The 24,898-nt window shown below is 40.9% G+C and overlaps 1 pseudogene across 1 annotated transcript in view; it reads right to left on the reverse strand.

Annotated features, from left to right (window-relative positions):
* LOC308288000 (cytosol aminopeptidase-like) overlaps nt 1-24,898 on the reverse strand; it is a 40,515-nt pseudogene continuing 15,617 nt past the window's right edge. The window contains exons 5-14 of the transcript in view: nt 23,873-23,971; nt 22,776-22,886; nt 20,631-20,635; nt 19,224-19,306; nt 3,001-3,089; nt 2,216-2,318; nt 1,524-1,594; nt 992-1,020; nt 357-440; nt 1-163 (exon numbers count right to left, since the gene is read on the reverse strand). The product of the transcript in view is annotated as a cytosol aminopeptidase-like (transcript). The remainder of the gene's footprint in view (nt 164-356; nt 441-991; nt 1,021-1,523; nt 1,595-2,215; nt 2,319-3,000; nt 3,090-19,223; nt 19,307-20,630; nt 20,636-22,775; nt 22,887-23,872; nt 23,972-24,898) is intronic.

The following is a 24,898-nucleotide window of genomic DNA, read 5'->3' on the forward strand; positions in this document are numbered from 1 at the left end:
TCAGGCCTGGCTACTCAGTCCAGCAGCAAACTCCACCAGTGTACGAGTTGGCCTGCCTGACCTGCCTTTCCTCAGGTAGGGGATCTCATCTTTGTTGGACATGACCCCCAGCGCTGTGACAAACTCTCTCAGGAAGGCAGCTGCTGTCCACGCACCACCAGACCTGATGAGATACAGATTCATATACTTAACACAATATATTGTTTTTATGTATATTTCCCCCCTGCCATCACAACTGCTTATCAGCGTGATATGGGTTAGTGATTTGTACTTCCTTATTTTACTCAAACACTTGAGGGCCTCTGCTACTATCTGACAGTGCTCAGGGTCAGTGTGTGTTGAGCTACAGTACGTACCGGCTGTAGCTGCCGATGTTATTGAGGTCGGCCAGTTGGCTGCGAGTCACCTGCTTGGTGTAGTGTTGGAACAAAGGCATCCGCCTGTCACCACATTGGCCTACACACACACACAATGAAAAAGACAATCACAAACTCATACACACACATGACAAACTAGAAGCAGTGATCTTCCGAGCACAGGTCTATGCCAGGTCAGGAAGGTTGTTGTGGCCTCCTGGTGGCGCTATAATAGGCCAATGTTAAAAGGGTGCCATGTCTTCTTCAGCCTTTAACAGCAATCGGACACTGCATGCATGATTTTATTCCAAAAATGTGTTGTGCAAAAGTCAAAAGCTGGAGGCGCTCTTAACAGGCAAATATGAAAAGGGTGGCACTGTTCCATGACCTAGTGGGAATGTGCGTGCAAAGTTTCACGGAAAGCGAAAGCTGCGTTCATGATTTGATTCATTTTGTTCAAAACTGAGCAATCCTGCCAACTTTGGAAGCCCATGTTAGCCAATTACGATGGAATATGAAATATCTGACAGATCTATCTGACTATAGAGACACTATATTGATTTGTGTGATTTTTGGATAAAACCTTTCAAATAGTTTTGAAATATGGTATCAACCAAACTTAGTAGCTGTCTCACCTGTTAGCGTAGCGGCGTTGACGATGGCCCTGGGGTTGAAGGTGTGAGCATAACACAGAGCATCAGCCAAGATCAACCTCCCTTCTGCATCTGTATTATGAACATGCACAGGAGAGACAAAAAAAAATGTTGATCTAAATAACTTACAACATACAAATGAAATGAGTTGAAGATTACATAGCAAGTCTGACAAGAACAGCAAACAGACAGAATGGTGCCACAGATATTCCAAAGAAAGCTTAGATGCACCAGTTGTCTTAGACCATCAGTGGTCACGTCCCACAAGGCTATCAAATGCATTTGGAATCCCATCATTGATCATTTACACATTTGTAGTGGCGTTTAACTAGCAGTGAACATCTTAAATGCGCTGTGGCCCACAGCCCACACACACCTGGATGGTTTTACCATTCTAGGCTCTGACTACATCCCCTGGTTTGTTGGCTAGTGGTGGTGGGTTTGGGTTGGATCTACTTGGATCTAACTCATACAAACACATGACAAATAGTCAGCTATAGCACTGTGTGTGTACCTTGTGCAGCTGCCAGTCAGAGTTTGTGAACACTCCAGTTGCTGCAGAGCCCAGAGCGACATCCATGGCCCCTTAGAGAAAGAAGCAGCAGCCATTATTGTCCAACAGTGATTATCCCCAAGTGAGTCGTATTTCAAATATTTTTTTGATGCACCCTCAACAAAACTTAGTAGCTGTCCCAAAAAAACAACAACATTGTAATCATCTCGTTTTGAAACTATAGAGCCCTAACAGGCTCTGTGCATTAATGTAGTCCCGTGTTTCTAGAACAGGGGTTCCCAAACCTTTTGGGCTCAAGGCACCCCTAGAAATGTATCTTTCATCCGAGGCACCCCTACATTACATTCATAATTTTCACTCCCAGCACCTTATGTTCATAGCATATTTTAGTGACTATGTTGCAAGGAAAACATTGAGATAATAGGCATTTTGGCTAGAACTTACTGAAAATAACATTGTATTTCAAGTTTAAAATTATACTAAATATATTTTTTAAGTGTCCAAATAAATTCCAACTATTATCACCCCTGGACTGCTGTCACGGCACCCCAGCGTGCCCCGTCACCCACTTTGAAAACCCCTGTTCTAGAAGGTGGCACCGGTCCGTAACAGGAAACAGGTACTGTATGCCACATTCTGGAAACCCAGGAAATACAGTTGTGCACAGAGGCTAATTTTCCCATGTGTCTCACCTGTTAGCGTAGCGGTGTTGACGATGGCCCTGGGGTTGAAGGTGTGAGCATAACACAGAGCATCAGCCAGGATCAACCTCCCTTCTGCATCTGTATTATCAACCTGCACAGGAGAGACACATATAAAAAAAACAGTTAATCTAAATAACTTGGACAGACAAATGAAATGAGTTGAAGAACACATAGCATGTCTGACAAGAACAGCAAACAACAGACCTGTAAAAATCCATTACAGCTGGGAATGGTGCCACAGATATTCTGAAGAAAGCTTAGCTTTGCACCAGCCTGTTGTCGTTGACCTGACCATCAGTGGTCACGTCCCACTTGGCTATCAATGCATTTGGAATCCCATCATTGATCATTCACAAATTAGTAATGGGGTTTAACTAGCGGTGAACATCTTAATTAAACTCATTTACTGCCCCGACCCGAGAATCCTGAGAAAAAGCTGTTGTTTTTCTCTGCCAGGCCCGAGAAAACCGAGAATGTTATATGCTTTAATTGATATAAAACAATCAAAAGTCTGATCTCTGATTTGCGCTGTTTGGTTGCTAAATGCCCCCCAAACAGTGATTCCAATCCCATTTCCAGAAACGGCCATTTCCATTTCCAGTCAGAAAAGGAACGGGGTGCTGTCAAATGGGACATTAGCTTGCTGTGTCAACACAACTAAAGCTAGCTCTGCAAAGTTTGCTTTGATTTGCAAGCGGATCTTTTTGTTTGAAAGCTGTGAACGGCGCGCACACACTGGTGCACGGTCTGTGCACGATCCGTGGCCCACTCACCTGGATGGTTTTACCATTATAGGCTCGGACTACATTCCCTGGTTTGTTGGCTTTTCCACTGGGCATGTTCTCACAGAGGGGAGCTAGACCTGACAGACAGTGAAGACTGAAAAGATAAGCAATCAAGTGAAAAACAATACATAAATAATGCTTGCTATATATAAGGAGGGTGGGCGATTCCTACGACTTCTATGGAGTGGTGGGGACCAAAGTGCAGTGGCGGTGGTCAGCACGGGCGGTGTAGGGTGTCTCAGGTTTTGACACATGAGAGGTGCAGCCTACACTGACTCTATCCAAGGTGCATCATCAGGGTGGACCTACTGGGGTGCATCCAGCCACTCCGACATGTCTCCTTTCCGACATGTCTCCATTCCGACACTAACCCTATCTCTAACCCTAACCCTAAACTCCTACTGTACTTCTTCTGGTGGGGTACTGAGCCTATAGTGCACTGAGTGCCATGGTCCTGATCTTGATGTCCTAGCCCAGTGTTTCTCAAATGGGGGTACGTGTACCCCTAGGGTTACGCAGAGGTACTACAGGGGGGACTTGAGAGAAAATGGAAACATTTTAGTGTTATGTTTAATGATAAAACACTGACACATCTATGTGAACATGCTGCTCCATAAAGCTTTAAACCAAGAAATTAAGTACAAATATTACTGTTACTGAATATAAAACAGGCTTTTACATAAATTATGTCAACATATTGACATAAAAACTGGACCTTTATGTCAGTATTTTCTAATCAAAATGTTGTCGATTAAAGGGGGTAATTATTGGATTCAGCAATCAGGAAAAGGGGTACTGATTACTGAAGCCCAAACAGTTTAAGAACCACTGTCCTAGCCCATGGGAAATGTACAGTATGCAATAAAAGAAAGAAAGAGTCCGCACACCAAATTTGATGTTCCCAATACTTTAGTTTTTACTCAGGTGACGTTTCGAGCCTGGTGGCTCTTTAACTTCCGAAATGTACAGTATGCAACAATAAGTTCTAAATAAGTGGCCTAGCAACATCAGCATTCTATTTATTTGTCTCTGAGATATTCAAAATTAATTAAAACTTGTCAGCATGAATTACTGCTTTATTTGCAAGTGAAGCTTATTTTATATTGTTGCACTTGTTATAAGTCACTCTTGATAGGATACCATCAGCTAAATGTATCATCTAGTGTGTCGTTAAAGTGCCAAATGTAACATTACAATAAAACATAATAACACCCAATAATGCAATTCCACGAAACTCATGAAAGACTATGCAACACTAATTAAACTGTTCATGGTCCTATTATATAGGTAGCCTACTTTACCTGGTGTCAGAAGATGAGTTTGCTTGACATCAGGGTAGGCAACCTTAGGCACGGGTCGGGTGCCATCATTGGCATAGGGGAGGGTGATCATTGGCACTGACACTGGCATAAATGGGGGAAGAGATTTATTATTATCATTATTATTAATAAATATTGAAAAATTCACATTCATTCAAACTGCTAATTATGACTGGGGAGGGAGTATGCTGAAAATAAATACATACATAAATAAAACAAGTAGCCTAAAGGTTGTTATATGGACAATCAAAATGGTATGATATGGCACACTGACTGTCACTAACAAGAAAATGAAAACGTGGCACTTCATTTCAAAAAGGTTGCAGACCCCTGCGATACATCATGCCAGTAGGCACATTAACACTTAGCCCTAGAATGTCTGTGATTAAAACGAGTATTCGTTTGAGGGATTACACAAAGTGTCAATCGACCGAAAATCAGAGACATTCTAGGGCTAATTAACACTAGACTAGATACTTTATTGTAAGTGGACTGATGTTAATGTGTAATGACTGAGCCAACTGAAACATTGTCCAAATGTAACGTTATAGTAATAGTGAATACAACACTGGAGTGACTGGACAGGACAACATACATACATACATACATGATACATACATATAGACCTACATCGTAATTTAATTATCTACCTAATTTAATAGGCCTACTGGGGAAACGCCGTTTAATAAACGTAAACTATCTTATCCCAGTAGGTTTGATAAATACAGTTGCACTTACACTGCAGCTTTTATCATGCAGCACTCTGCTGGAAAAGCAAAGGGGACTAGTTGGTTGGTGGTTCGAGGAACAGGCATGTAAAAAGAATAACAACAACAACAACAATAACACATGCCAGCCAGCCAGGAGAAGTGACGTAACATGAACACTCTGACCAAAAACTAAACAAAAGGATGCACCAGCACCACCTTGTGGCACCATCTGGCATTGCATTAACTGACCGTATTGACAACACACACACACACACACACACACACACACACACACACACACACACACACACACACACACACACACACACACACACACACACACACACACACACACACACACACACACATTTGCCATACAGATTTCCATAAAAACGAGAAAACAACTGCCCACTGAAAATAAATCTCGGGCGAATTAAAAAACGTAACGGGATCTCACGCGATTTCGGGTCTGTTGAACGCACGTTTCTCTGATTGGCCAACCCAAACCTGTCGGCCTCGTTGATTGGTCAACCGCTGTGCGGCTGGTCAATAATAAGTAGAGCGCGACTTTGAAACTCTTCAGTGTTCACTGAACCTTCAGCGCGACACTCCACTCCTGTTCCACTACCACGGATCAGTTGTTTTTCTTTCGATCATCATCAACCCTAACCTTCAACTGCCATTCATCATCATCATCATCATCCTCCTCCTCCTCATCCATCATCATCACATCGACTTCACTGCACCTGTTCTTCCAAACAACGTTCCAGTTCCAGAGACTTTGGGCAGCAGTTTGAACGTTAACCGCCAGTTTCCATCATCATGGGTCAGTGTGGGAGCAGAGCCCGTCGGTCCAGCAGCCACAGGACCACCGCCAGCACATCACCTCACCTGCTACCGTTCATCCAGGTGGAGTTCCAGAACGGTACGTTCAGGCCGGTTTGCACCGTTCCCGTCGACGTCGTCGAGCTCCAGCAGCAGCAGGTGCATTGCTCCCCCGTCCAAGACCTCGAAGAGGACGACGAGTGGGACTGGGATGAGGATGAAGGTTATGGCTCCCTGCAGAAACCCAGAGGACCCCAGCCAGAGCCAACTAAGATCCCCACCCCTGCAGTCTGTGAATACCTGCAGTCATTCAACTGCAAAGACACTTTAAACGTGCTGTATTTGGCCAAACAGCTGCACACACCATCATCATCGGCGGTCACTCTCAGTCGGCGATGACTGTCCTTTTCTGGGGCAGTGTGGACAAAGGAATGTAAGTGGTGATGGGTTTGGTGGACTTGGACCTGCTTGGTCACACGCACGCACGCAAACACACACACACACACACACACACACACACACACACACACACACACACACACACACTTAAATACCACATACTGTAGTCCACCATAATTGTAAATAGTACATTTTCGACTTTTATTACCATTGTATTATTGTATTATTATTGCTGTTACTGTAAATAAACATTTTTGTATATATAGTCTATCATTCATCACATTGTATTACTATTTTATATTGTATTATTGTTGTTTCTGTTATATATATATATGTTTGGTATAAGGTAAGGTTTTTGTGTAAATAAATTTATCCTGTAGATATCCTATCAGTTGTGTCCTGTTCAATTCATTCACAGTTCTCATTGTTTCAGAGTATGTAAAACTTCTAATAAAACAGCTCAGGTGTTCGACACAATTTTGGTTCTCATACAGTATATATTTGACACATTGAGGCCTAAACACAAATTTAGCAAATAGCCTGAGAGGGAAGGAAAGTCTATAATCATCACAACTAAGAAGTCCTTCAGGTAGGGGTGGATGATATGGAAAAATACAATATCACAATATTTTTCCAAGCTGTATCACAAATCTTATCTCAATTATTTTTCATGTTGGTTTTTATGGTTAATTCTCAAGTTACTTAACAGTACAACCACCTACAAGGTAACAAAACCTAAAAGAAAAGGGAATAACAGACATTTTAGACCAGTGGTCCTCAATTGGGGTCCTGGGATTTGACCCTTACAAGTATGTAACTCTGACAGTATACAAATAAAACCAAATAGAATAGACCCTTACGGGTCCTGTTGGTTTCATTTGTATAGTGTCAGAGTTAAGGGGAGACCTTGACATTTTAAAGTTTGAGAACCACTGATTTAGACCAAAATGCAGGTGGATTCTGGATTCTGCAATTAATGAAACTAATTAGTTATTAGTAGTCCTTGTCAGTTCAAACTTTGGCAGTGCAAAGCAAGGGTCAAAACTGATTCTACCTGGTGGAAGAACGTTATTTAGGAGATATGCAAAAATATAGACATGATCTAGGCTACTCATGATTATGATTGTGGTCAAGCACTTTCATTGTCATAATTAAATTACATTTGAAGAACAGCAAGGATATACAACTATTAAGCTTTTAACTAACATCAACATGTACAGTACACTGATTTCTGTACTGTTACAATAGTTATTGTAGTAAATTATACGCTTTTTCCACCAAGATAACTTTGGTTCTACTGTAGCACCGGTTCCATTCTGGATTCTTGGAACCTTGGTGCTTTCTAGTGCAGTGGTTCTCAACCTGTGGGTCAGGACCCCAGATGATGAACTTAATGTGCAACATTGTTTCTTTTTCTTTTTTTTACCCAACAGTAAACAAACTAACAGAAAGTCTAAATGTATAGAGGGTATATGCACATTTCTTAAGTGACAATTTAAGGACCTTTTAATACCTCTAAAATGACAAATTATATATTGGCCAGATTGTCAAATATTACAGGCAGAAATTGGGGAAATAGCAGATTTACATATAGATCTGCTATTTTCACAATAGAACTGTGTTATACAAAATGCAATGCCTCAGTCTTAATAGTGCTCGTCAGGGTGGGGGGTCCGGGGTCCCCAGTTAAAATATGATTACCGGTATTTTGTGGGTCGCGGCCTGAAAAGGTTGAGAACCGCTGTTCTAGTGAACCAGCCCACATTTCCACCAGGTTTAAGCAGAACCACTGTAATGAAGGATATGTCATCAACAGTGAAGATGAACTTAGCTTACAAAATCCCACACATTCAGGTAGGAATGACAAACCACACTTGCTTTTAACAAAGGAACCTGCACTAGAACTTTGAAAGGTGTAACATACACTAGGTAGATATTTCTTGAATGTCTTTCTGATGTTACAGATATTGATAGTTTGACCAGTTTAATGAGCTCTCACCTCAAGCTCTCATCTCCAGATCCCCAGAACAAAAAGATAGGAAAGAAGTCTTCTGAATGCCTGTTGCCAAATAGAATGTGCTTTCATTTTCAAATGTACCCATCATTGTTTTAGGATGTTTATTTTTAGATTTATGAGCATATTGTGCCTCTATACTCTATTCATGAACACTCATATATAAATATTCACATATATCAGTTTTGTACACTGCCTTGTGAGTAGGGACATTAATACAAACCTTAAACATCTCTAATATAGGCTTTATTTGTAACATCCATTTGACATTAATTCAGATAGCTGTGTATAATAATGTGTCTTATTGTGATGCGTTGTCAGCTTGTTTGTATATAAGCCACTTTCAGATTATGTCCTAAAATGGTTAAAGTGTTCCACATTTTGCTGAAGACCCTCTGGGAACCTCTTCAAGGACCCCTGGGGGTGCCTCTACCCCACTTTGAGAATAATTGTGGTAGTATTTACTCTCCTCATAACACATCAGAGCTAATGCTCTTCAGCTCATGTTGTGCTGGCTGTGTGAGACTCCAGTCTCTAAGGTCTGTTGTTCATCTTTGTTAGACATAACCCCAGCGATGTCCAGGTGAGCCCAATGACGCGCTGTGACAAACTCTCTCAGTAAGGCAGCTGCTGTGCACGTACCACCAGACCTGATGAGATACAGATTCATATAGTTAACACATTAACGGTATATTGCTTTTATGTATATTTCCCCCCTGCCATCACATCTGTTTATCAAGGTGATATGGGTTAGTGATTTGTACTGCCTTATTTTACTCTAACACTAGAGGGCCCCCTGCTGCTATCTGACAGTGATCAGAGTCAGTGTGTGTTGAGCTACATACCAGTTGTACTTGCCAATGTTAGAGTCACCTGCTTGGTTAAACTAGAAGCAGTGCTCTTTCAAGCACAGGTTTCCGCCTGTGCTAGGTCAGGAAGGTTATTGTGGCCTCCTGGTGGCGCTATATTAGGCCAATGTTAAAAGGGTGCCATGTCTTCTTCAGCCTTTAACAGCAATCGGACACTGTATGCACGATTTTATTCCAAAAATGCTGGAGGCGCTCTTAACAGGCAAATATGAAAAGGGTGGCACTGTTCCATGACCTAGTGGGAATGTGCGTGCAAAGTTTCACGGAAAGCGAAAGCTGCGTTCATGATTTGATTCATTTTGTTCAAAACGGAGCAATCCTGCTAACTTTGGAAGCCAATGTTAGCCAATTAGGATGGAATATGAAATATCTGACAGATCTATCTGACTATAGAGACACTATATTGATTTGTGTGATGTTTGGATAAAACCTTTCAAATAGTTTTGAAATATGATATCAACCAAACTTAGTAGCTGTCTCACCTGTTAGCGTAGCGGCGTTGACGATGGCCCTGGGGTTGAAGGTGTGAGCATAACACAGAGCATCAGCCAAGATCAACCTCCCTTCTGCATCTGTATTATGAACATGCACAGGAGAGACAAAAAAAACTGTTGATCTAAATAACTTACAACATACAAATGAAATGAGTTGAAGATTACATAGCAAGTCTGACAAGAACAGCAAACAGACAGAATGGTGCCACAGATATTCCAAAGAAAGCTTAGATGCACCAGTTGTCTTAGACCATCAGTGGTCACGTCCCACAAGGCTATCAAATGCATTTGGAATCCCATCATTGATCATTTACACATTTGTAGTGGCGTTTAACTAGCAGTGAACATCTTAAATGCGCTGTGGCCCACAGCCCACACACACCTGGATGGTTTTACCATTCTAGGCTCTGACTACATCCCCTGGTTTGTTGGCTAGTGTTGGTGGGTTTGGGTTGGATCTACTTGGATCTAACTCATACAAACACATGACAAATAGTCAGCTATAGCACTGTGTGTGTACCTTGTGCAGCTGCCAGTCAGAGTTTGTGAACACTCCAGTTGCTGCAGAGCCCAGAGCGACATCCATGGCCCCTTAGAGAAAGAAGCAGCAGCCATTATTGTCCAACAGTGATTATCCCCAAGTGAGTCGTATTTCAAATATTTTTTTGATGCACCCTCAACAAAACTTAGTAGCTGTCCCAAAAAAACAACAACATTGTAATCATCTCGTTTTGAAACTATAGAGCCCTAACAGGCTCTGTGCATTAATGTAGTCCCGTGTTTCTAGAACAGGGGTTCCCAAACCTTTTGGGCTCAAGGCACCCCTAGAAATGTATCTTTCATCCGAGGCACCCCTACATTACATTCATAATTTTCACTCCCAGCACCTTATGTTCATAGCATATTTTAGTGACTATGTTGCAAGGAAAACATTGAGATAATAGGCATTTTGGCTAGAACTTACTGAAAATAACATTGTATTTCAAGTTTAAAATTATACAAAATATATTTTTTAAGTGTCCAAATAAATTCCAACTATTATCACCCCTGGACTGCTGTCACGGCACCCCAGCGTGCCCCGTCACCCACTTTGAAAACCCCTGTTCTAGAAGGTGGCACCGGTCCGTAACAGGAAACAGGTACTGTATGCCACATTCTGGAAACCCAGGAAATACAGTTGTGCACAGAGGCTAATTTTCCCATGTGTCTCACCTGTTAGCGTAGCGGTGTTGACGATGGCCCTGGGGTTGAAGGTGTGAGCATAACACAGAGCATCAGCCAGGATCAACCTCCCTTCTGCATCTGTATTATCAACCTGCACAGGAGAGACAAATATAAAAAAAACAGTTAATCTAAATAACTTGGACAGACAAATGAAATGAGTTGAAGAACACATAGCATGTCTGACAAGAACAGCAAACAACAGACCTGTAAAAATCCATTACAGCTGGGAATGGTGCCACAGATATTCTGAAGAAAGCTTAGATTTGCACCAGCCTGTTGTCGTTGACCTGACCATCAGTGGTCACGTCCCACTTGGCTATCAAATGCATTTGGAATCCCATCATTGATCATTCACAAATTAGTAATGGGGTTTAACTAGCGGTGAACATCTTAATTAAACTCATTTACTGCCCCGACCCGAGAATCCTGAGAAAAAGCTGTTGTTTTTCTCTGCCAGGCCCGAGAAAACCGAGAATGTTATATGCTTTAATTGATATAAAACAATCAAAAGTCTGATCTCTGATTTGCGCTGTTTGGTTGCTAAATGCCCCCCAAACAGTGATTCCAATCCCATTTCCAGAAACGGCCATTTCCATTTCCGGTCAGAAAAGGAACGGGGTGCTGTCAAATGGGACATTAGCTTGCTGTGTCAACACAACTAAAGCTAGCTCGGCAATGTTTGCTTTGATTTGCAAGCGGATCTTTTTGTTTGAAAGCTGTGAACGGCGCGCACACACTGGTGCACGGTCTGTGCACGATCCGTGGCCCACTCACCTGGATGGTTTTACCATTATAGACTCGGACTACATTCCCTGGTTTGTTGGCTTTTCCACTGGGCATGTTCTCACAGAGGGGAGCTAGACCTGACAGACAGTGAAGACTGAAAAGATAAGCAATCAAGTGAAAAACAATACATAAATAATGCTTGCTATATATAAGGAGGGTGGGCGATTCCTACGACTTCTATGGAGTGGTGGGGACCAAAGTGCAGTGGCGGTGGTCAGCACGGGCGGTGTAGGGTGTCTCAGGTTTTGACACATGAGAGGTGCAGCCTACACTGACTCTATCCAAGGTGCATCATCAGGGTGGACCTACTGGGGTGCATCCAGCCACTCCGACATGTCTCCTTTCCGACATGTCTCCATTCCGACACTAACCCTATCTCTAACCCTAACCCTAAACTCCTACTGTACTTCTTCTGGTGGGGTACTGAGCCTATAGTGCACTGAGTGCCATGGTCCTGATCTTGATGTCCTAGCCCAGTGTTTCTCAAATGGGGGTACGTGTACCCCTAGGGTTACGCAGAGGTACTACAGGGGGGACTTGAGAGAAAATGGAAACATTTTAGTGTTATGTTTAATGATAAAACACTGACACATCTATGTGAACATGCTGCTCCATAAAGCTTTAAACCAAGAAATTAAGTACAAATATTACTGTTACTGAATATAAAACAGGCTTTTACATAAATTATGTCAACATATTGACATAAAAACTGGACCTTTATGTCAGTATTTTCTAATCAAAATGTTGTCGATTAAAGGGGGTAATTATTGGATTCAGCAATCAGGAAAAGGGGTACTGATTACTGAAGCCCAAACAGTTTGAGAACCACTGTCCTAGCCCATGGGAAATGTACAGTATGCAACAGTAAGTTCTAAATAAGTGGCCTAGCAACATCAGCATTCTATTTATTTGTCTCTGAGATATTCAGAATTAATTAAAACTTTTCTGCATGAATTACTGCTTTATTTGCAAGTGAAGCTTATTTTATATTGTTGCACTTGTTATAAGTCACTCTTGATAGGATACCATGAGCTAAATGTATCATCTAGCAAATGTAACATTGCAATAAAACATAATAACACCCAATAATGCAATTCCACGAAACTCATGAAAGACTATGCAACACTAATTAAACTGTTCATGGTCCTATTATATAGGTAGCCTACTTTACCTGGTGTCAGAAGATGAGTTTGCTTGACATCAGGGTAGGCAACCTTAGGCACGGGTCGGGTGCCATCATTGGCATAGGGGAGGGTGATCATTGGCACTGACACTGGCATAAATGGGGGAAGAGATTTATTATTATAATTATTATTAATAAATATTGAAAAATTCACATTCATTCAAACTGCTAATTATGACTGGGGAGGGAGTATGCTGAAAATAAATACATACATAAATAAAACAAGTAGCCTAAAGGTTGTTATATGGACAATCAAAATGGTATGATATGGCACACTGACTGTCACTAACAAGAAAATGAAAACGTGGCACTTCATTTCAAAAAGGTTGCAGACCCCTGCGATACATCATGCCAGTAGGCACATTAACACTTAGCCCTAGAATGTCTGTGATTAAAACGAGTATTCGTTTGAGGGATTACACAAAGTGTCAATCGACCGAAAATCAGAGACATTCTAGGGCTAATTAACACTAGACTAGAAGATACTTTATTGTAAGTGGACTGATGTTAATGTGTAATGACTGAGCCAAATGAAACATTGTCCAAATGTAACGTTATAGTAATAGTGAATACAACACTGGAGTGACTGGACAGGACAACATACATACATACATACATGATACATACATATAGACCTACATCGTAATTTAATTATCTACCTAATTTAATAGGCCTTTAATAAACGTAAACTATCTTATCCCAGTAGGTTTGATAAATACAGTTGCACTTACACTGCAGCTTTTATCATGCAGCACTCTGCTGGAAAAGCAAAGGGGACTAGTTGGTTGGTGGTTCGAGGAACAGGCATGTAAAAAGAATAACAACAACAACAACAATAACACATGCCAGCCAGCCAGGAGAAGTGACGTAACATCAACACTCTGACCAAAAACTAAACAAAAGGATGCACCAGCACCACCTTGTGGCACCATCTGGCATTGCATTAACTGACCGTATTGACATCACACACACACACACACACACACACGCACGCACGCACGCACGCACGCACGCACGCACGCACGCACGCACGCACGCACACACACACACACACACACACACACACACACACACACACACACACACACACATTTGCAATACAGATTTCCATAAAAACGAAAAAACGAGAAAACAACTGCCCACTGAAAATAAATCTCGGGCGAATTAAAAAACGTAACGGGATCTCACGCGATTTCGGGTCTGTTGAACGCACGTTTCTCTGATTGGCCAACCCAAACCTGTCGGCCTCGTTGATTGGTCAACCGCTGTGCGGCTGGTCAATAATAAGTAGAGCGCGACTTTGAAACTCTTCAGTGTTCACTGAACCTTCAGCGCGACACTCCACTCCTGTTCCACTACCACGGATCAGTTGTTTTTCTTTCGATCATCATCAACCCTAACCTTCAACTGCCATTCATCATCATCATCATCATCATCATCATCCTCCTCCTCATCCTCATCCATCATCATCACATCGACTTCACTGCACCTGTTCTTCCAAACAACGTTCCAGTTCCAGAGACTTTGGGCAGCAGTTTGAACGTTAACCGCCAGTTTCCATCATCATGGGTCAGTGTGGGAGCAGAGCCCGTCGGTCCAGCAGCCACAGGACCACCGCCAGCACATCACCTCACCTGCTACCGTTCATCCAGGTGGAGTTCCAGAACGGTACGTTCAGGCCGGTTTGCACCGTTCCCGTCGACGTCGTCGAGCTCCAGCAGCAGCAGGTGCATTGCTCCCCCGTCCAAGACCTCGAAGAGGACGACGAGTGGGACTGGGATGAGGATGAAGGTTATGGCTCCCTGCAGAAACCCAGAGGACCCCAGCCAGAGCCAACTAAGATCCCCACCACCGCAGTCTGTGAATACCTGCAGTCATTCAACTGCAAAGACACTTTAAACGTGCTGTATTTGGCCAAACAGCTGCACACACCATCATCATCGGCGGTCACTCTCAGTCGGCGATGACTGTCCTTTTCTGGGGCAGTGTGGACAAAGGAATGTAAGTGGTGATGGGTTTGGTGGACTTGGACCTGCTTGGTCACACGCACGCACGCACGCAAACACACACACACACACACACACACACACACACACACACACACACACACTTAAATACCACATACTGTAGTCCACCATAATTGTAAATAGTACATTTTCGACTTTTATTACCATTGTATTATTGTATTATTATTGCTGTTTCTGTAAATAAACATTTTTGTATATATAGTCTATCATTCATCACATTGTATTACTATTTTATATTGTATTATTGTTGTTTCTGTTATATATATATATGTTTGGTATAAGGTAAGGTTTTTGTGTAAATACATTTATCCTGTAGATATCCTATCAGTTGTGTCCTGTTCAATTCATTCACAGTTCTCATTGTTTCAGAGTATGTAAAACTTCTAATAAAACAGCTCAGGTGTTCGACACAATTTTGGTTCTCATACAGTATATATTTGACACATTGAGGCCTAAACACAAATTTAGCAAATAGCCTGAGAGGGAAGGAAAGTCTATAATCATCACAACTAAGAAGTCCTTCAGGTAGGGGTGGATGATATGGAAAAATACAATATCACAATATTTTTCCAAGCTGTATCACAAATCTTATCTCAATTATTTTTCATGTTGGTTTTTATGGTTAATTCTCAAGTTACTTAACAGTACAACCACCTACAAGGTAACAAAACCTAAAAGAAAAGGGAATAACAGACATTTTAGACCAGTGGTCCTCAATGTGGGGTCCTGGGATTTGAGTATGTAACTCTGACAGTATACAAATAAAACCAAATAGAATAGACCCTTACGGGTCCGGTTGGTTTCATTTGTATAGTGTCAGAGTTAAAGGGATATTACACTTTCAAACAAACTTTTAGGTCTAATCAGGCTTGTATGAACACCCTGAACAGTTTTTAATTTGCTTCATTCAGTATTTAGATATTTGATGTAAATGTTACCAGCTCCAACACGCCCAGGCCCTCTCCACACACACCCATTGTAACTTCAAACTCCATTTTAACCATGATAGATTCATTAAAAACACCCATTATTTTTTCTGGTGACTCATAATACCCTCCTAATACGTGAGCAGACCGTGTTTTTTCAATAACCTTTTTCTTTTATTTTTAATAATTCTTTGGGAAAATGGAAAACATTAAATACAATAATATTTTATTGAAAATAAATGAAAAAAGTTATTGAAAAAACACGGTCTGCTCACGTATCAGGAGGGTATTATGAGTCACCAGAAAAAATAATGTGTGTTTTTAATGAATCTATCATGGTTAAAATGGAGTTTGAAGTTACAATGGGTGTGTATGTGGAGAGGGCCTGGGCGTGTTGGAGCTGGTAACATTTACATCAAATATCTAAATACTGAATGAAGCAAATTAAAAACTGTTCAGGGTGTTCATACAAGCCTGATTAGACCTAAAAGTTTGTTTGAAAGTGTAATATCCCTTTAAGGGGAGACCTTGACATTTTAAAGTTTGAGAACCACTGATTTAGACCAAAATGCAGGTGGATTCTGGATTCTGCAATTAATGAAACTAATTAGTTATTAGTAGTCCTTGTCAGTTCAAACTTTGGCAGTGCAAAGCAAGGGTCAAAACTGATAATTTCTACCTGGTGGAAGAACGTTATTTAGGAGATATGCAAAAATATAGACATGATCTAGGCTACTCATGATTATGATTGTGGTCAAGCACTTTCATTGTCATAATTAAATTACATTTGAAGAACAGCAAGGATATACAACTATTAAGCTTTTAACTAACATCAACATGTACAGTACACTGATTTCTGTACTGTTACAATAGTTATTGTAGTAAATTATACGCTTTTTCCACCAAGATAACTTTGGTTCTACTGTAGCACCGGTTCCATTCTGGATTCTTGGAACCTTGGTGCTTTCTAGTGCAGTGGTTCTCAACCTGTGGGTCAGGACCCCAGATGATGAACTTAATGTGCAACATTGTTTCTTTTTCTTTTTTTTACCCAACAGTAAACAAACTAACATAAAGTCTAAATGTATAGAGGGTATATGCACATTTCTTAAGTGACAATTTAAGGACCTTTTAATACCTCTAAAATGACAAATTATATATTGGCCAGATTGTCAAATATTACAGGCAGAAATTGGGGAAATAGCAGATTTACATATAGATCTGCTATTTTCACAATAGAACTGTGTTATACAAAATGCAATGCCTCAGTCTTAATAGTGCTCGTCAGGGTGGGGGGTCCGGGGTCCCCAGTTAAAATATGATTACCGGTATTTTGTGGGTCGCGGCCTGAAAAGGTTGAGAACCGCTGTTCTAGTGAACCAGCCCACATTTCCACCAGGTTTAAGCAGAACCACTGTAATGAAGGATATGTCATCAACAGTGAATATGAATTTAGCTTACAAAATCCCACACATTCAGGTAGGAATGACAAACCACAATTGCTTTTAACAAAGGAACCTGCACTAGAACTTTGAAAGGTGAAACATACACTAGGTAGATATTTCTTGAATGTCTTTCTGATGTTACAGATATTGATAGTTTGACCAGTTTAATGAGCTCTCACCTCAAGCTCTCATCTCCAGATCCCCAGAACAAAAAGATAGGACAGAAGTCTTCTGAATGCCTGTTGCCAAATAGAATGTGCTTTCATTTTCAAATGTACCCATCATTGTTTTAGGATGTTTATTTTTAGATTTATGAGCATATTGTGCCTCTATACTCTATTCATGAACACTCATATATAAATATTCACATATATCAGTTTTGTACACTGCCTTGTGAGTAGGGACATTAATACAAACCTTAAACATCTCTAATATAGGCTTTATTTGTAACATCCATTTGACATTAATTCAGATAGCTGTGTATAATAATGTGTCTTATTGTGATGCGTTGTCAGCTTGTTTGTATATAAGCCACTTTCAGATTATGTCCTAAAATGGTTAAAGTGTTCCACATTTTGCTGAAGACCCTCTGGGAACCTCTTCAAGGACCCCTGGGGGTGCCTCTACCCCACTTTGAGAATAATTGTGGTAGTATTTACTCTCCTCATAACACATCAGAGCTAATGCTCTTCAGCTCATGTTGTGCTGGCTGTGTGAGACTCCAGTCTCTAAGGTCTGTTGTTCATCTTTGTTAGACATAACCCCAGCGATGTCCAGGTGAGCCCAATGACGCGCTGTGACAAACTCTCTCAGTAAGGCAGCTGCTGTGCACGTACCACCAGACCTGATGAGATACAGATTCATATAGTTAACACATTAACAGTATATTGCTTTTATGTATATTTCCCCCCTGCCATCACATCTGTTTATCAAGGTGATATGGGTTAGTGATTTGTACTGCCTTATTTTACTCAAACACTAGAGGGCCCCCTGCTGCTATCTGACAGTGCTCAGAGTCAGTGTGTGTTGAGCTACATACCGGTTGTACTTGCCAATGTTAGAGTCACCTGCTTGGTTAAACTAGAAGCAGTGCTCTTTCAAGCACAGGTTTCCGCCTGTGCTAGGTCAGGAAGGTTATTGTGGCCTCCTGGTGGCGCTATATTAGGCCAATGTTAAAAGGGTGCCATGTTTTCTTCAGCCTTTAACGGCAATTAGACGCTGCATGCATGATTTTATTCCAAAAATGTGGTGTGCAAAAGTCGACCTGCTGGTGGCGCTCTTAACAGACCAATATGAAAAAGGTGGCATTGTTCCATGACCTAGTGGGAATGTGCGTGCAAAGTTTCATCAGGATGGAATATGAAATATATGACAGATCTATCTGACTATACTAGAGACACTGTGTATTGATTTGTGTGATTTTTGGATAAAATCTTTCAAATATTTTTTAAAATTTGATATCAACAACAAAGCTTAGTAGCTGTCCCAGAAAGCTGTCCCACCTTGTTTTGAATCTATAGAGCTTAGGGCTCTATAGATGGCTCTGTGCATTAATGTAGTCATGGGTTTCTAGAAGATGGTTTCCTGTTGTGGTTCATCAGCTATTGGGAAATGAACCGTAACAGGAAACAGGTGCTGTATGCCACATTCTGGAAACCCAGGAAATACAGTTATGCACAGAGGCTAATATTTCCATGTGTCTCACCTGTTAGCGTAGAGGCGTTGACGATGGCACTGGGGTTGAAGGTGTGAGCATAACACAGAGCATCAGCCATCTAAATAACTTGATAACTTCAATGAAGTTGAAGATCACATAGCAATAATGCTTATTATTTAAGAAGAGCGCAGCTTCAGTCCTTGCCTTATTATGTAGTAGTTTTAGTAGTATGTAAAATGTCCATATGGTTATCCAAATATTCACTGTCTGTTTGTCGTTGATGAGGCACAACAAAAAAAGCAAACAGCAGCGGGTTTGTGCCATCAGTCTCACCGATAATGTTGACTGGCAGCTTGAGGGCTGCTGCCGTGACGATGGAGGCCCACACAGAGGATGGCTTCAGGGAGATTCCACCACTGAAAGGAAGAAGAAATCAATGTGAAAAATGACTGACTGTCAATAATAGAATAGTGTCTACATCTGGAAGAATCTATATTTTACACCCATATCCAAAGCCACATACAGTATGTCAGTCCTGTATGTCCATGTGCTTATCTGTAGGCCTGTGTTAATTGTTTCTTATTTACTGACCCCAACCCGAGAATCCAGAGAAGAAGCCATTGTTTCAGGCAGCCAGGCCCGAGAAACCCTAGAATTTATTATGCTTTGATCAATATAATACAATCAAAAGTCGGATCGCAGATCGGCTGTTTCTAAGTACTCCAGAGACAGTGCTTCTGGTTGGGACCGGAAACCGGAGACGGATATGCTTTTTGGGGGAGCGGGACAACAATGCAAAGGAGAGGTCACTCCAATGCATTGTTGCAGGCGAGTGCAGAAATGCTTGCATGGATTATCATGAGATGTGATGTTTTCGAGAGCTGACCACAGCATACTCGCAGAAAGTAAGGAAATCGTGGCAGGCAACCCCCGATAAACGCTGCTTTTTTTAATGGGGGCATACTATAATCTATGATCCGCGGCTATTCGTGTGGCCAGGGCAGACGCCAGTACATAATGCCTATCAAATACGCTACTTTGAAAGGTTCACGAGGGCAGACGCTATTCATATTTTTATGCCAGATGCCGTATACGTGCGTTACAGGTAGACCACAGCACTGACTGCTTATGCCCTATAAAAAAAAGGGGGGGGGGGGCGAGAAAGATTTAGCTATACTACAGTATTTTTGTTATTTTGGGAAAATGTTTGCCTATAATGACAACCAAAATAGGAACGGCCAGGTTGAAAGTTGTTAACAGCGAGAATGAGTTTTCATTCCATTAACGGAATGGAGCAGGAATAGTCTTGAGAGCATGGAGTGGAAATGCTGAAACAAAATAATGTTTGTTTGATACTTCACTGCATCGTTGAAGCACAAAAAAAAAGGTGAGACACATTTTGGCCTGGAAAATAACGTTCCATTACTTTGCTGGTTTTCTCAACCTTATCAATATACTGTAACACTCAAGGAAATAATTAACAATATCCATAACCCAAACCAATTATCCAATGTTTCATGTTGATTAATGCTATATTTTCTTCAACATTTTTAATTTGCATTTCGAAACATAATATTGATGTTCAACTGTTAACACAAGATTAGATCCCTTTTGCCATTTAATGAATTCCTTTAAAACTAGCCATTGGTCATCAGTTAAAAAGAGCTTTAGATGATTTAACTGTAATTATTTTAAGGCAACATAATTATCAGTAATAGGCATAAACAACTAATTTATCACCTGTCCTTTTCACACCAGACAAAACAGAAACTGATCACTTACACATTCATTATATCATTGTTATAGGTAGCGTAACTGGTCGATAGTTGCATAACTTACCTCATGAATTCCTTTAGGAGTCTTCCAACTGCTTTAGGAGTTTCTCTGAGAAATCTAAACACAAAATCATTATTCTGAGGTAAGCTACATGTCAGTGTTTTGCTAACAATGACCGATAAGTGAACATGCAGTATACAGTACCTTGAGGATCATGAATCAGGTGAATTGCACTGAAATTGAACACTTCTACTTTCTTCTTCTTCTTGTGTTTCTTTAAAAGGAATACATAAGCATATGGTAAAATACAAGTATGTTTGTATAGGCAAACACTGAAAACAGAAACTGCCAAAGCTATGTTCAGACTGGCAGCCTACATCAGCTAAATAACACATGGAAACTGAATTCTGCTAATCAGCACGACGGGCAGGATGACAGATCATCTCCATCGGTTGTCTGAAAGGTTTTGTATGTAGGCTGAAGCCTACATACAAAACATTGCAGGGGTTGACACTAAGGTCTCAGAGGCACTTGCCCGTCAGGCAAGTTCATGTTCTACTTGCCCAAAGGCCCACTTACCCCAAAAGTAAATCGACCATTATAAAATGATGGGCAAGATTGTAATGACTGCTCAATTAAACACTTATTTCTTTACTTTCTGGGGCTGTGCAATAAAAAAAAAATCATCTCTCCAAATCTAAATACCAAATATCTACATAGCTACGATTGAATATGTCTGTGGTTTCAAACGTTATTTTATATGTTTTAAGTGTAGCAACATTAAAAACAGCATTATAGGTAAACAGTGCTCTTATTTTACATTCCACAGACCAGAAGACAGCCCTCTGGCCACGTTCAGGTCTTTAGACAGATATCTCGTGTTGTGTTTATAAACGGTTGCGTCCCCTCTCAAATGAGCACTTGCCCGGTCGGGCAACCTGAAAGCACACTTCACATTGTATACTTTGTTGTAAAACAGAGTATACATCTTGCATTACATAATATGCCTTAATTGTTACATTGTTACCACAGCAACCAATGCAGCTAGGGAAACGATATCTAAATACACAAATCTGATCTGTTCACTAGCAAATAACAGGGAGGACAGTCAGGCATAAAGACAGTCTGAACAAAGCCTAAGATGTGAGTCATGTCTCTGTGCTTTCTGAACATTTGGACACCTCTTGGACACACCTCTGATTGAAACAAATAGCATATATAGTGATATACGAGCCTGTACATGTATCATTTTTTAAGAACTACTGATTTAGAAGGCATTTGTTGAATTTGCCTCAGGTCTTAATAGAGGGCTAAATCTTGACTCACAATACAAGACATACAGCTCACCATCACATCTGCTATAGGGTTACTGTCTCTCAGCATGGTGTACATGAAATTCTGCAAAGTCTGGAACATACGTATAAATATATATCAGTTATAAATGAATGCACACTCAAAGTACATGTAAATGTAATATTTAGAACCAGGGACCATGCACACAAGATCTTCAAGCCAGCCAGTATGATAAATGTATAACTACTGTTGTTAGTTTTAATTGTCAGCTTTCTTATTGTTGTTATTTCTGCTGCAATGTTGAGTGTGTGTGTGTGTGTGTGTGTGTGTGTGTGTGTGTGTGTGTGTGTGTGTGTGTGTGTGTGTGTGTGTGTGTTTACTTACCATTTTACTTTGTTGTTGTTGTTTTTTTTCGCATTAATGTTTTTGATACAATGTGTGTGTATAATGTCTGTGGAGGCAAAGAAAATAAATCATTAATGGACAAAAAAGAACATGGGAAACCGCACAATACAGTGGTCATTTTACCATTGGAAATAGCTATGTTTTAGCACATATATACGAGATGCGGGTCGGCAGCCAATAACATATAATTCTAGGGGTCCTTGACATGAAAAAGTTTGAGAACCACTAACAAAGAAACATGCTTGTTCAAAAACCTTAGAAGGATTTAGAAGACATAGACAAAAATATTCAAAGACTTGCACAAATTGTCACAATCTTTCAAAAATAGCAGATCTACAGAATGTAATATTCTTGGCAGAAGGGTTAATAAAAATACTACTTTTATATCCAGGGTTCAGGGGGTTCTCTCACCTGTCTGAGAAGTTTGTTGTGACAGCGCAGCAGCTCAAAGAAGAGCTCCAGCAGGGCAGTGGGGTTCATCAGGTCCTTGTTCCGAAGGAGAATCAGCGCTTTGCAGAGGGTCTGACAGAGAAAGTGGGATACAGAAACATTAGAAATGGGGTCTGGGCACAGCCTTGTAAAATCTCCCCCCACCCGCACTGACCTGCAGTCATCACAATAAATAGTTGTGCACTTACATACATACAGGCTAGACCGAATGCCAACGCCATGTTACTTAATGGCGTTCACCTGGGCACAATAGTAGTTGAGAATTGGACGAAGAGGGGGTGAGCATGGGAGAGGACAATTTCTGTTCACTGATAGAAACGCGTCTTTAACATCCATATTTAGTTACCGTTATGCTGAGAACTGTTGTAATTAACGTCTGCAAGAATAAATGGTCAAATGCATGGATTGGAGTGGACCTGAATTCTTTGTGCGTGCGTGTCATACAGTGTCTTTTAAATTCCATGTTTAGCTCCGTGCGGCTGTGTAGAACTGCCTTTGTACTGCCGCAATAATAAGTATAACCTCCATCATTCTCAACAGGACTTTAGAGGTTCCAATGCTGTTTTACACCTGCAATATACTGTACATAAAATTGTGGGTTAAACATGAACTTAAAGTATCATGATTCATGAATGATGGTTTATTTTGTGTTCATCTACAAAGTAAATATTTGGGCTACTCCTTCACATTTCAGTAGTAATTGCAGGGCTCTGTTACTTACATGACTAAGCCCTTTGACAAGAAATTCAAAGTTAATAAACAGTGACAATTCTGATGCAAACATTGTAAAGGCTCTAGCTAGGGGCCCTATAGGCTCATGGGCCCCAAGGCCTGGTAGACTCGTGCAGTAATACAACATGGCCCTGATTAGGGTGAACATTTGCAGAAAATAGTCGATCCACAAGCATTGCAACACGTGAGTTGTATATCGGCATTTTCTGCTAATTGATTTGGTGTAGAGGGGGGGGGAAAAACAGAGCAACAAGTACAGTGCCAAATTAGGGCTGTCTTACTAAATACAGAGGATCTAATTTGTAGGGGGTCCTATGTTGTCTCACCATCCAGAAGTCATGCTCCAAGACTGTGTGATGATTCAACAGCAGTCCAGTCAGATCCTGAGGGAAGGTGGACAGCTGCTGCTGATAGCAGTGTGCAACCTGGGAAATAAAGGTGCATTACAATTTCTAAAACCACTGTAATGGTTGGTGTTACACATAACGGGACAGATAGAAAGTCCACCACACTGATTCACAACAGTTTGTAATTGAATAGAGCAGGGGTCTTCAACGTTTTCAGGCCAAGGACCCCTTTGTTGAGAGATGAAGCAGGGACCCCTACAACCTTATCATAGATTCATAGATAGTTTCATTGTTTGACAGCACAATCATTATTATTTTGGATTCATGTCAATTTGTGTTTTCAGATATTTAACCACTTGAACCGTCAATACTTAATAAACTTGACCTTTCACTCTGTACTTAGTCTGCTTCTTTTCCCCCTCTACCAAACCTCTTGCTGAAAATAGCCAATCTATAACAGCTTGTAGATCTGCTATTTTTGGCTAATGTTCTCAGAATAGGGTTCAAGTGGTTAATATAAAAAAGGAGAAAAAAGGTTTCTATCACACACAGATTGGATGAACCCCTGAAGTAACTCCGAGGAACCCCTAGGGGTCCAGGACCCCCTGTTGAAGAACCTTGGAATAGAGCCCAAAGTTTGACATGCAACACTATACCACTGATACCACTTTGATTCACGTTCTCTCTTGTACCCTAATATACAATGTTTATTTAACATAAGAGTAAACCAAGGGAACCACACACCTGTGCAAGGAACATAATCAGCTCTGACAGTACTTTATGGGCTTGTCTGGCTGGCATTGGACTGGTAATGTCGTAGCCCCTTACGTTTCTGAATTCCTCCATCAGATCATGCTATGGGACACCTCTGCCCTGGCATCTTCAATTGCATGGAAGATTCTGACAGTTTGGCCCCTATGGAAGCCAAAACAGAAAGAAAGAAAAAAGTATATGGAAATACAGAGCCGAAGAGGGACAAAACTGAAGTGACCCCCCCCCTCAGGA

This window comes from Nannobrachium achirus (assembly GCF_963921795.1).
Source record: "Nannobrachium achirus genome assembly, chromosome: 7".
Taxonomy (NCBI): Eukaryota; Metazoa; Chordata; class Actinopteri; order Myctophiformes; family Myctophidae; genus Nannobrachium; species Nannobrachium achirus.